At 40.0% G+C, this 14116-nt stretch overlaps 1 pseudogene; it reads right to left on the bottom strand.

The window, feature by feature from the left end:
* Positions 1–12640: 12640 nt before the first annotated feature.
* Positions 12641–12740, bottom strand: LOC123939524 (annotated as a pseudogene).
* Between the last annotated feature and the right edge of the window lie 1376 nt (positions 12741–14116).

The raw sequence follows: 14116 nt of genomic DNA, 5'->3' as shown, positions 1-14116 counted from the left end.
CTTTTGTTGCATCCCAAAGAATTTGGATCACTGCGTTTTCACTTTTATTTGCCTCCATATATTTTTTAAGTTTTTATTTAAATACTAGTTGTTAACATAGTGTAACATTAATTTCACGGGTGCAATATAGTATTCAACACTTCCATACAACACTCGGTGCTCATCACAAGTGCCCTCCCTAATCCTCATCACCTATTTCACCCATTCCCTCACCCACCTTCCCTCTGCTAACCATTTGTTCTATATAGTTAAGAATCTGTTTCTTGCTTTGTGCCCCCATACCCTTTTCTCCCCTTTGTTTCTTTGTTCTGTTTCTTAAACTCCACATATGAATGAAATCACAGAGTATTTGTCTTGCTCTGACTGACTTATTTAGTTGAGCATAATACTCTCCAGCTCTATGCATGTTGTTGCAAATGGCAAGATTTTGATCTTTTTTATGTCTGAGTGTGTATATATATATATATATATATGTGTGTGTGTGTGTGTGTGTGTGTGTGTATACATATATATCCACATATCCACACATATATAGCCATACATACACATATATACATGTGTTATATATGTATACACACACACATATATATGTACACATACCACCTCTTCTTTATCCATTCATTAATCTATGTACACTTGGGCTGTTTCCATAATTTGACTATTATAAGTAATGCTGCTATACACATTAGGGTGCATGTATCCTGTTGGATTAGTATTTTTGTATTCTTTGGGTAAATACCTAGAAGTGCAATTGCTGGGTTGTAGGGCAGCTCTACTTTTTTTTTTTTAAATTATTAATTTATTTATTTTTCAGCATAACAGTATTCATTATTTTTGCACAACACCCAGTGCTCCATGCAACATGTGCCCTCCCTATTACCCACCACCTAGTTCCCCCACCCTCCCACCCCCGCCCCTTCAAAACCCCCAGGTTGTTTCTCAGAGTCCATAGTCTCTTATGGTTTGCCTCCCCTTCCAATTTCCCTTAACTTCCTTCTCTCCATCTCCCAGTGTCCTCTATGTCATTTGTTATGCTGCAAAAATAAGTGAAACCATATGATACTTGATTCTCTCTGCTTAACTTATTTCACTCAACACAATCACCTCCACTCCCGTCCATGTTGCTACAAAAGTTGGGTATTCATCCTTTTTTTTTTTTTTTTTAATAAACAGGTAATGTATTTTTATCCCCAGGGGTACAGGTCTGTGAATCACCAGGTTTACACACTTCACAGCATTCATGATACCACATACCCTCCCCAATGTCCATAACTCCCTCCCCCTCTCCCAACCCCATCTCCCCCCAGCAACCCCCAGTTTGTTTTGTGAGATTAAGAGTCATTTATGGTTTGTCTCCCTCCCAATCCCATCTTGTTTCATTTATTCTTCTCCTATCCCCCTAACCTCCCATGTTGCATCTCCACATCCTCATATCAGGGAGATCATATGATAGTTGTCTTTCTCTGATTGACTTATTTCACTAAGCATGATACCCTCTAGTTCCATCCACGTCGTCACAAATGGCAAGATTTCATTTCTTTTGATGGCTGCATAGTATTCCATTGTGTATATATACCACCTCTTCTTTATCCATTCATCTGTTGATGGACATCTAGGTTCTTTCCATAGTTTGGCTATTGTAGACATTCTGCTATAAACATTCGGGTGCATGTGCCCATTCGGATCACTACGTTTGTATCTTTAGGGTAAATACCCAGTAGTGCAATTGCTGGGTCATAGGGTAGTTCTATTTTCAACATTTTGAGGAACCTCCATGCTGTTTTCCAGAGTGGTTGCACCAGCTTGCATTCCCACCAACAGTGGAGGAGGGTTCCCCTTTCTCTGCATCCTCGCCAGCATCTGTCATTTCCTGACTTGTTAATTTTAGCCATTCTGACTGGTGTGAGGTGATATCTCGTTGTGGTTTTGATTTGTATTTCCCTGATGCCGAGTGATGTGGAGCACTTTTTCATGTGTCTGTTGGCCATCTGGATGTCTTCTTTGCAGAAATGTCTGTTCATGTCCTCTGCCCATTTCTTTTTTTTTTTTTTTTTCTGGGCAGGAACTTCTCATTTTATTTATTTTTTCAGTGTAACAGTATTCATTCTTTTTGCACAACACCCAGTGCTCCATGCAAAACGTGCCCTCCCCATTACCCACCACCTATTCCCCCAACCTCCCACCCCTGACCCTTCAAAACCCTCAGGTTGCCCCAACCTCCCACCCCTGACCCTTCAAAACCCTCAGGTTGTTTTTCAGAGTACATAGTCTCTTATGGTTCGCCTCCCCTCCCCAATGTCCATAGCCCGCTCCCCCTCTCCCAATCCCACCTCCCCCCAGCAACCCCCAGTTTGTTTTGTGAGATTAAGAGTCATTTATGGTTTGTCTCCCTCCCAATCCCATCTTGTTTCATTTATTCTTCTCCTATCCCCCTACCCCCACATGTTGCTTCTCCATGTCCTCATATCAGGGAGATCATATGATAGTTGTCTTTCTCCGATTGACTTATTTCACTAAGCATGATACGCTCTAGTTCCATCCACGTCATCGCAAATGGCATGATTTCATTTCTTTTGATGGCTGCATAGTATTCCATTGTGTATATATACCACATCTTCTTTATCCATTCATCTGTTGATGGACATCTAGGTTCTTTCCATAGTCTGGCTATTGTAGACATTGCTGCTATAAACATTCGGGTACACGTGCCCCTTCGGATCCCTATGTTTGTATCTTTAGGGTAAATACCCAGTAGTGCAATTGCTGGGTCATAGGGTAGTTCTATTTTCAACATTTTGAGGAACCTCCATGCTGTTTTCCAGAGTGGTTGCACCAGCTTGCATTCCCACCAACAGTGGAGGAGGGTTCCCCTTTCTCCACATCCTCGCCAGCATCTGTCATTTCCTGACTTGTTAATTTTAGCCATTCTGACTGGTGTGAGGTGATATCTCATTGTGGTTTTGATTTGTATTTCCCTGATGCCGAGTGACGTGGAGCACTTTTTCATGTCTCTGTTGGCCATCTGGATGTCTTCTTTGCAGAAATGTCTGTTCATGTCGTCTGCCCATTTCTTGATTGGATTGTTTGTTTGTTGGGTGTTGAGTTTGCTAAGTTCCTTATAGATTTTGGATACTAGCCCTTTATCTGACATGTCATTTGCAAATATCTTCTCCCATTCTGTCAGTTGTCTTTTGGTTTTGTTAACTGTTTCCTTTGCTGTGCAGAAGCTTTTGATCTTGATGAAATCCCAATAGTTCATTTTTGCCCTTGCTTCCCTTGCCTTTGGTGATGTTCCTAGGAAGATGTTGCTGCAGCTGAGGTCGAAGAGGTTGCTGCCTGCGTTCTCCTCAAGGATTTTGATGGATTCCTTTCTCACATTGAGGTCCTTCATCCATTTGGAGTCTATTTTCGTGTGTGGTGTAAGAAGTGGTCCAATTTCATTTTTCTGCATGTGGCTGTCCAATTTTCCCAGCACCATTTATTGAAGAGGCTGTCTTTTTTCCATTGGACATTCTTTCCTGCTTTGTTGAAGATTAGTTGGCCATAGAGTTGAGGGTCTATTTCTGGGCTCTCTATTCTGTTCCACTGATCTACGTGTCTGTTTTTGTGCCAGTACCATGCTGTCTTGATGACGACAGCTTTGTAATAGAGCTTGAAGTCCGGAATTGTGATGCCACCAACATTGGCTTTCTTTTTCAATATTCCTTTGGCTATTCGAGGTCTTTTCTGGTTCCATATAAATTTGAGGATTATTTGTTCCATTTCTTTGGAAAAAATGGATGGTATTTTGATAGGGATTGCATTAAATGTGTAGATTGCTTTAGGTAGCATAGACATTTTCACAATATTTATTCTTCCAATCCAGGAGCATGGAACATTTTTCCATTTCTTTGTGTCTTCCTCAATTTCTTTCATGAGTACTTTATAGTTTTCTGCATATAGATTCTTAGCCTCTTTGGTTAGGTTTATCCCTAGGTATCTTATAGTTTTTGGGTGCAATTGTAAATGGGATTGACTCCTTAATTTCTCTTTCTTCTGTCTTGTTGTTGGTGTACAGAAATGCAACTGATTTCTGTGCATTGATTTTATATCCTGACACTTTACTGAATTCCTGTACAAGTTCTAGCAGTTTTGGAGTGGAGTCTTTTGGGTTTTCCACATATAGTATCATATCCTCTGCGAAGAGTGATAGCTTGACTTCTTCTTTGCCGATTTGGATGCCTTTAATTTCTTTTTGTTGTCTGATTGCTGAGGCTAGGACTTCCAGTACTATGTTGAATAGCAGTGGTGATAATAGACATCCCTGCCGTGTTCCTGACCTTAACGGAAAAGCTTTCAGTTTTTCTCCATTGAGAATGATATTTGCAGTGGGTTTTTCATAGATGGCTTTGATGATATTGAGATATGTGCCCTCTATCCCTACACTTTGAAGAGTTTTGATCAGGAAGGGATGCTGTACTTTGTCAAATGCTTTTTCAGCATCTATTGAGAGTATCATATGGTTCTTGTTCTTTCTTTTATTAATGTGTTCTATCACATTGATTGATTTGCGGATGTTGAACCAGCCCTGCAGCCCTGGAATAAATCCCACTTGATCGTGGTGAATAATCCTTTTAATGTAGTGTTGAATCCTATTGGCTAGTATTTTGGTGAGAATTTTTGCATCTGTGTTCATCAAGGATATTGGTCTGTAGTTCTCTTTTTTGGTGGGATCCTTGTCTGGTTTTGGGATCAAGGTGATGCTGGCCTCATAAAATGAGTTTGGAAGTTTTCCTTCCATTTCTATTTTTTGGAACAGTTTCAGGAGAATAGGAATTAGTTCTTCTTTAAATGTTTGGTAGAATTCCCCTGGGAAGCCGTCTGGCCCTGGGCTTTTGTTGTCTGGAGATTTTTGATGACTGTTTCAATCTCCTTACTGGTTATGGGCCTGTTCAGGTTTTCTATTTCTTCCTGGTTCAGTTGTGGTAGTTTATATGTCTCTAGGAACGCATCCATTTCTTCCAGATTGTCAAATTTCTTGGCATAGAGTTGCTCATAGTATGTTCAGGGCAGCTCTACTTTTAACTTCTTGAGGAAACTCCATACTGTTTTCCAGAGTGGCTGCACTAGTTTGCATTCCCACCAACAGTGCAAGAGGATTCCCCTTTCTCCACATCCTCACCAAGAGCTGTTGTTTCTTGTGTTGTTGATTGTCCCCTTCATAATTATATAGTCTCCTTCTTTTTCTCTTGGTATAGTCTTTATTTTAAAATCTCTTTTGGGGGTGCCTGGGTGTCTCAGTGAGTTAAGCCTCTGCCTTCGGCTCAGGTCATGATCTCAGGGTCCTGGGATTGAGGCCCACATCGGGCTCTCTGCTCAGGAGATAGCCTGCTTCCCCTGCCCCCTCTGCCAGCCTGTCTACTTGTGATTTCTCTATGTCAAATAAATAAATAAAACCTTTAAAAAAATAAGGTCTCTTTTGTCCAATATAAATATTGCTACTCTGTCTTTCTTTTCATATCCATTTGCATGATAAATGTTTCTCCATCCCCTCACTTTCAATCTGCATATGTCTTTAGGTCTGCAATGATTCTCTTTTGGGCACCATATAGATAGGTCTTGCTTTTTTATCCATTCCTTCATCCTATGTCATTTGATTGGCGCATTTAGTCCATTTGCATTCAAAGTAATTATTGATAGGTATGTATTATTGCCATTTTGTTACTTGTGGTTGTTTTTGTAGCTTTTCTGTATCCTTTCTTCCCTTGCTTTCTGTCTTATGATAAGCTGGCTTTCTTTAGTGATACACTTGGATCCCTTCTCTTTATTTCTTGTATATCTATTACTGGTTTTTGATTTGTGGTTAACATTATGTTTGTATGTCACATCTGCATAGAGCAGTTTATATTAAGTGGATAGTCATTTAAGTTTGAACCCCTTCTTACTCCCACAAGCACCACCCCCACATTTAGGCATATGGTGCCATACTTTACAACCTTTTATGTTGTGAGTCCCTTCACTGATTTTTATACACTTACTTTTACTGCTTTTGTGCTTTCTACTTTTTCTTCTTATATTTTTTCCTTTCTACTCAAAATGTCCACTCAAACATTTCTTGTAGGGCTGCTTTAGTAGTGATGAATACCTTTAACTTCCCTTTGTCTGGGAAACTCTTTATCTACCCTTATATTCTGAATGATAGCCTAGGTGGATATAGTATTTTTGGCTGCAGACTGTGTGGATATCATGCCACTCCTTTCTGGCCTGTAGAGTTTCTGCTGAAAAATCAGCTGATGGCCTTATGAGATTTCCCTTATATGTAGCTGTTTTCTTGCATCTTTTAAATTTTTATCTTTATCACTACTTGTTACCATTTTTTTGGCTTGAAATTATTCTTATTTTTATTGTGTTATGTTAGTAACTATATAATACATCATTAGTTTTTGATGTAGTGTTCCAAGATTCATTGTTTACGTATAACACACAGTGCCCCATGCAATACATGCCCTCCTTAATACCCACCACTAGACTGACCTATCCCCCCCCCTCCCTTCTAAAACCCTGAGTTTGTTTCTCAAAGTCCATAGTCTCTCATGGTTCATCTCCCCCTCCAATTAGCGCCCCCCCTTCACTTTTCCTTTCCTTTTCCTAATGTACTCCATGTTATTCCTTATTTCTACAAGTAAGTGAAACCATGATAATGGACTTTCTCTGCTTGACTTATTTCACTCAGCATAATCTCCTCCAGTTGCATCCATGTTGATGCAGAAGTTGGGTGTTCATCCTTTCTGACTGCTGAATAATATTCCATTGTATATATGGACCACACCTTCTTTATCCATTTGTCTGATGAAGGGCATCTCAGCTCTTTCCACAGTTTAGCTATTGTGGACATTGCTGCTATGAACATTGGGGTACATATGGCCCTTCTTTTCACTACATCTATATCTTTGGGGTAAATACCCTGTAGTCTAATTGCTGGGTCATCAGCTAGCTAAATTTTTTAAAAAAATTAACATAAAATGTATTATTTGCCCCAAGGGTATTGGTCTGTGAATCATCAGGCTTACACATTTCACAGAACTCACTATAACACATACCTTCCCCAATGTCCATAAACCAGCTACCCTATCCCTATCCCTCTACCCCAGAAGAGACCCGAAATAGCCAGAGAAATGATGAAAAAGAAGACCAAAGTTGGTGGCATCACAATTCCAGACTTCAAGTTCTATTACAAAGCTGTAATCATCAAGACAGTATGGTATTGGCACATAGATCAATGGAACAGAATAGAGAGGCCAGAAATGGACCTTCGACTCTATGGGCAACTAATTTTCGACAAACAGGAAAGAATTCCAATGGAAAAAAGACAGTCTCTTCGACAAATGGTGTTAGGAAAATTGGACAGCCACATGCAGAAAAATGAAACTGGACCATTTTCTTACACCACACATGAAAATAGACTCAAAATGGATGAAAGACCTCAGTGTGAGACAGGAATCAATCACAATCCTTGAGGAGAGCACAGCCAGCAATCTCTTCGACAGCAGCCACAGCAACTTTTTCCCAGGACATCAGCAACACCAAGGGAAGCCAGGGAAATATGAACTATTGGGACTTCATTAAGATCAAAAGCTTATGCACAACAAAGGAAATAGTCAACAAAACCAAAAGACAACTGACAGAATGGGAGAAGATATTCCCAAAATTGTAATGCCACCAAATTTTGGCTTTCTTTTTCAACATTCCTCTGGCTACTTGGAGTCTTTTCTGGTTCCACATAAGTTTTAGGATTATTTGTTCCATTTCTTTGAAAAAAATTTGGTGATATTTTATAGGGATTGCATTAAATGTGTAAATTTCTTCAGATAGCATAGACATTTTCACAATATTTGTTCTTCCAATCCATAAGCATGGAATCTTTTTCTGTATCTTTATGTATTCTCACCAACAGTGTAGGAGGGTTCCCCTTTTTCTGCATCCTTGCCAACATCTGTCATTTCCTGACTTGTTAATTTTAGCCAATCTGACTGGTGTGAGGTGGTATCTCATTGTTGTTTTCATTTGTATTTCCCTCATGCTGAGAGATGTTGAGCACTTTTTCATGGGTCTGTTGGCCATTTGGATGTCTTCTTTGCAGAAATGTCTGTTCATGTCTTCTGCCCATTTCTTGATTGGATTATTTGTTCTTTGGGTGTTGAGTTTGATAAGTTCTTTATAGATTTTGGATATTAGCCCTTTATCTGATATGTCGTTTGCAAATATCTTCTCCCATTCTGTCAGTTGTCTTTTGGTTTTGTTGACTGTTTCCTTTGCTCTACAAAACGTTTGATCTTGATGAAGTCCCAGTAGTTCATTTCCTTATCTTTGGTGATGTTTCTAGGAAGAAGTTGCTGTGGCTGGGGTTGAAGAGGTTGCTGCCATGAGCATGCAATCCATGAGCATGGAACGCTTTTCCATTCCTTTGTGTCTTCCTCAATTTCCTTCATGAATACTCTATAGTTTTCTGAGTACAGATTCTTTGCCTCTTTGGTTAGATTTATTCCTAGGTATCTTATGGTTTTGGGTGCAATTGTAAATGGGATCATGTCCTGAATTTCTCTTTCTTCTCTCTTATTGTTGGTATATAGAAATGCAACTGATTTCTGCACATTATTTTTATATCCTGACACTTTACTGAATTCCTGTATGAGTTCTCGCAGCTTTGGAGTGTACTCTTTTGGGTTTTCGACATAAAATATATCATCTGCAAAGAGTGAGAATTTGACTTCTTTGCTGATTTGGATGCCTTTATTTCTTTTTGTCTGATTGCTGAGGCTAGGACTTCTTGTACTATGTCGAAGAGCAGTGTTGATAGTGGACATCCATGCTGTGTTCTTGAACTTAGAGGAAAAGTTCTCAGTTTTTCCCCATTGAGAATGATATTTACTATGGGTTTTTCATAGATGGCCTTTATGATACTGAGGTATGTGCCCTCTATCCCTACACTTTGAAGAGTTTTGATCAAGAAAGGATGCTATACTTTGTCAAATACTTTTTCAGCATCTATTGAGATTATCATATGGTTCTTGTTCTTTTTTTAAATTAATGTATTGTATCACATTTGATTGATTTGTGGATGTTGAACCAACATTTCAGCCCAGGAATAAATCCCAGTTGGTTGTGGTAAATAATCCTTTTAATGTACTGTTGGGTCCTATAGGCTAGTATTTTGGTGAGAATTTTTGCATCTATCTATTATATTTTTAGTTCAGGTGTTGAATTATTCATCTCTGAATGGTTCTTTTTCATATTTTCTATCTCTTTGTCAAAGACCTCACTGAGATCTTCCACTCATTTTTTTTCAAGTCCAGGGAATATCTTTATGACCATTACTTTAAATTCTCTATCAGTTTAAAAAAGGGGGGAGAACCTGCATGGCTCAGTGGGTTAAAGCCTCTGCCTCTGGCTCAGGTCATGATCCCAGGGTCCTAGGATCGAACCCCGCATCGGGGTCTCTGCTTCAGCAGGGAGCCTGCTTTCTCCGCCCCTCTCTCTGCCTGCCTCTCTGACTGCCTCTCTGCCTACTTGTGATCTCTGTCTGTCAAATAAATTAAATCTTAAAAAAAATAAATTCTCTATCAGGCATATTACTTATCTCTGTTTTGTTTATGTCTCTTGCCATGATATTGTCCTGTCCTTTTTTCTGATACTTATTCCTTTCTCTCTCATTTTCCCTCTCTGTGTCTTTTTATCTGTGTTGGGAAAAGTCATTTATATTTCTTCTCAAAAGTAGTAGCCTTATGAAGAAGAGGTCCTGTAGTGCCCTGCCGTAGAGTGTCTCCTGTTCACCAAATCTGGCAGTTCAGGGGTGTCTCCTATGTGTGTTGCATATACCCTGCTGTTGTGGCTGAGCAACTTTTGCCTTCAGTCCTGTCATCTGTGATGGCTCTCTTTGCATGTTATAATTAGGATTTGGTCCTGTGCTGTTAGAGGCCCAATCTGGGGCTGGTTTGAGCTTGAGTTGAGTCAGACCATATGCTTACCAGAGAATGATATCATCAGACTGCAGGGTGCTTTCCCTGTGTTGGCTTCTGAGAAACTTGTGTTGTTGGGCAGGGCCTGCAGTTGGATCCAACATCTGCCCTCAGTCCACTGCTGGTATTATAGTCAGATTGGTTTTGTAGTTTTTTTTTCCCCCTCTCCCTGTGGCAGGAGTCATTTCGGGTAGTGCTGGCTTCTATTAGGACTGCTTCTACACTGCCAGGCTTGTGGCATCTCTTTGGGTGGGCTCTGACCAAAAACATAATGGAAAGGGCAGATCTGCAGTAGAACACCGGGCCAGAGCACAGGATATAGGTAAGGTTTAAGCAAGTCTGCTGTAGGAGAAGACCTGGAGCTGCTTTAGAAAACTCCTGTGACAGGGTTGGAGTGGGTGTGTTCAGAGGAAAACATGATGACAGGCATATAATGGAGCAAGGTCCTTGCTAGAGCCAGTGGTGGAGGGGACCTTCAGTTCCCCAGAACTCCTGCTGAGGCTGGACAGGTTGGAGGGGGTGCATATGCATAAGGGCATCTGAGCAGGCACACAGTGTTTGCAGAGTTTGCCTGGGTCTGCAATGGGAGAAGACCTAGAGCAGAAGACTTGGATGAAAGGGCATCTCCACAGGAGAACATGGTGGTGGGGTGCACTGTTAGCAAGTTATGTGGGAAGTGTTGCTATTGCACTGGTTCCCGCTAGTATCTTTGTGCCTAGGCTGGGGACAGAGCAGGACATTGGTGCCTGCCAGCTCCTATGTTCCTGGAGAAGTCTCCCAAAGATCCCTGCCCCTCCAGCACACAACCTGAGATTAGCAAACAAATATCTTTCTCATATTCCCGAGGCATTTTTCTTTTTCTCTTTCTTTTTTTTTCTTTCTTCTTTCCTTCCTTCCTTCCTTCCTTCCTTCCTTCCTTCCTTCCTTTCTGAATCAGATAGGAATCATGCATCTATTCAAGTCTAATTTTTGTGCGCTTTGTTTTAAAAACTGGTAGTGGACTTTGTAAGAAATAGCATCTCACAATGAAGTTACAGGTATAAGCTAAAAAACAAGACATTTTAATTTGAAATTTATGTTAACCATATGTGTAATCCTCATCAGTCCTTAGTTTGATGTCTCTCTAGTCATTTTGATTGTATGAGGCTCATTCTCTTGTAGATTCCTTAGGTAGTTTTCACTGGAATAATGCTTCCTGAGTTCTTGTTTGTTGACAACAATTCATGTTCTTTATCTCTGAAGTCAGTCTTACTGAATATAAAATTCTTGGCTCACACTCTATTTCCTTAAATATATCCAATGTGCTAATCCATTTTATTCTGGGATAAAGCACTCTTGAAAATTCCAGTGATAACCTAATTTTCTTTTCTTTACAAGTCATATGTTCTTGTTTCCTAGATATTCCCCCAATTTGTTCCTTTTTCTTTTCATTCAGTAATTTTACCAGTATATGTCTTACCACACTGATCCTTTCTTTTTTTTTTAAGATTTTATTTATTCATTTGACAGACAGAGACCACAAGTAGGCAGAGAGGCAGACAGAGAGAGAGAGGAAGGGAAGCAGGCTCCTTGCTGAGCAGAGAGCCTGATGATGGTCTTGATCCCAGGACCCTGAGATCATGACCGGAGCAGAAGGCAGAGGCTTTAACCCACTGAGCCACCCGGGTGCCCCCACGCTGGTCCTTCTAATTTAGTATTCTCAGTTATCCTTTCAGTGTGAAATTGAAATCTTTTTTATTTCAGGAAAATTTTCTTAATGAGAGTATTTAGTATTCGTTCTGTTCTTTTACTTTGGCTTTCTTCTCCAAGGATGCCATAATCCAGGTAACCAATCTTCTTTTACCATCCTCAGTATTTGCTACCTCTTGATTCCTCTTGAATCCCTTCAATCTCATACTTCATTGATTTTTTGTTTTTTGTTTTTTAGTTTTCCTCTTTTCACTTTCTGTTTCTTTTAAGGCAATATGTAATGGATTTATTCATTCTTATAGTCCTTCTAGTTTAGTCTTAACTTTTGAAATAACTTTTCTTTCATTTTTTATTCTTTGCTGAGTTCTGTCACCTCATTTCAGAGTTTTCCTAATTATGAGATATAGCAAATCCCACTTATCTGTGCAGAATCTGTTCCAAGATCCCCAGTGGATGTCTGAAACCACAGGTAATACCAAACCCTACATACATTTTTTCCCCCTATACAAACATACCTATGATAAAGTTTAATTTATAAATTAGGCACAATAAGGAATTAGCAGCAACAAGTAATAATGAAATAGAATAGTTACCACAGTGTACTGTAATGAAAGTTGTGTGAATGTGGTTTCTCTCTCAAAATATTGGACTTTACTCGCCCTTATGATGATGATGTAAGATGATAAAATGCCTACATGATGAGAAAAAGTGAGGTGAATGGTGTAGGCATTGTGATGCAGTGTTAGGAGGCTACCGATCTGATGATTTGCCAGAAGGAGGATCACCTGCTTCCTGACCACAGGTGATTTTAGGTAACTGAAGCCAAAGACAGTGAAACTGTGAATAAGGGAAGACTAATGTATTTTGTTTTCTCATGTCTTGTAATGTTTTCTTAATATCCTTTAGTTATTTTGAAATAGCAGGTCACGGTTTTTTGTTTTTTGTTTTTTTGTTTTTCAAGTATGGAATGCTTCGCAAATGTGCATGTCAGCCTCATGCGGGAGCCATGCTAATTTTTCTGTATATCGTTCCAATTGTAGAATATCTGATGCTCAGCCTCACTTAGGTGAGCACAGTAGATCACAGTTTTGATCTGTATCATGGGCATGTCCTTCTGGCATAGGAACAAGTTATTCTACTTTTTCTCTCTTTTTTTTTAAAGATTTATTTATTTATTTGACAGAGAGAGATCACAAGCAGGCAGAGAGAGAGGAGGAAGCAGGCCTCCTGCTGAGCAGAGAGCCCGACCTGGGGCTCGATCCCAGGACAATGGGATCATGACCTGAGCTGAAGGCAGAGACTTTAACCCACTGAGTCACCCAGGTGCCCCACTTTTTCTCTTTTTATAATAATTTTGCATGGGATTTGAGCTTCATACTTGCTAGTTACTTTTATATAAATATGGCTTTCCTGGACATCTACACTAAGCAAGGCACAGGAAACCTTCTCTAACATCACAGAGTTCCCTTCTTAGTTCTTTTTGTATGGGCTCAATAATAGGGTGGCTTGTTTCCTGAGATTTTCTTGGTTCTATTGGCAAACCCCACTTCAGTTTGAACTTTCCCTTTTCTTCATCTCTGCTGTCTCTATCCTCCTTAATTTTAAATCCATTCTTCTTTGGAAGCATTGTGACTTTTCTTGGCCTTTTCTTCTTCTACAGACATTACCAAAACAAGTTTGTCAGTTTTCTTGAAAAACCCTTTTAGAATTTAGTTTCTATATTTCATTTAAGTATTTAAAAATCCTATATATCTCAGGGCGCCTGGCTGGCTGAGTTGGTGAAGCGTGCAACTCTTGATCATAGTGTCCTGAGTTCAAGCCCTACGTTGGGTGGAGAGCCTATAGTTAAACAAGCTGGGTCTCTTGCTCATTGCAGTGAGGAAACATATGCCATATGGGACTGTGGGTGTGTGATAACTGAAGTCAATGAAGTGAGGGAAAACCTCCTAAAGGACATGAATGAGGGTTATCATGCAGCAGTGTAGGATATTAGAAATCCAGGATCAAGGTGTTGGTAGGTTTGGTTCTTAGGTCTCTCTTCTTGGCTGGTAGATATTGACCTTGCCCTGTCCTCACACAGTCTGCTCTGTGTGCACATCTCCCCAGGCATTTTTCAACTGCTGTTTCTCTGCTGTATCTCAGTCAGGCTGTTTGTTGTGCTGTCTCTTTAAGGATAGGGACTCCGTTTCCTCTCACTCTCCTGGCTCTCCCAGAGCCTGCTGAGTTTTAAAGATCCAGGTGCTAAGCCCTGCTAATTCTAAGAACTCACAGAATTATTCCCTCCTTGTGTTCAAAGGCAAATGTTACAGGGATTTATCTTCCCCATGTGAGTTCCCCATGCCTGGGCTCCTTGGTGTGAGGGTTTGTTCTAGATGCCTGAGGCATCGCTTCCTCCCATGGACAGTCCTGTGAGTCTCTTTGATTCCCCACTC

This window comes from Meles meles, chromosome 3 (assembly GCF_922984935.1).
Source record: "Meles meles chromosome 3, mMelMel3.1 paternal haplotype, whole genome shotgun sequence".
Classification (NCBI taxonomy): Eukaryota; Metazoa; Chordata; class Mammalia; order Carnivora; family Mustelidae; genus Meles; species Meles meles.
The sequence above is the reverse complement of the archived record's forward strand: the minus strand, read 5'-3'. Positions and strand labels throughout refer to the sequence as shown.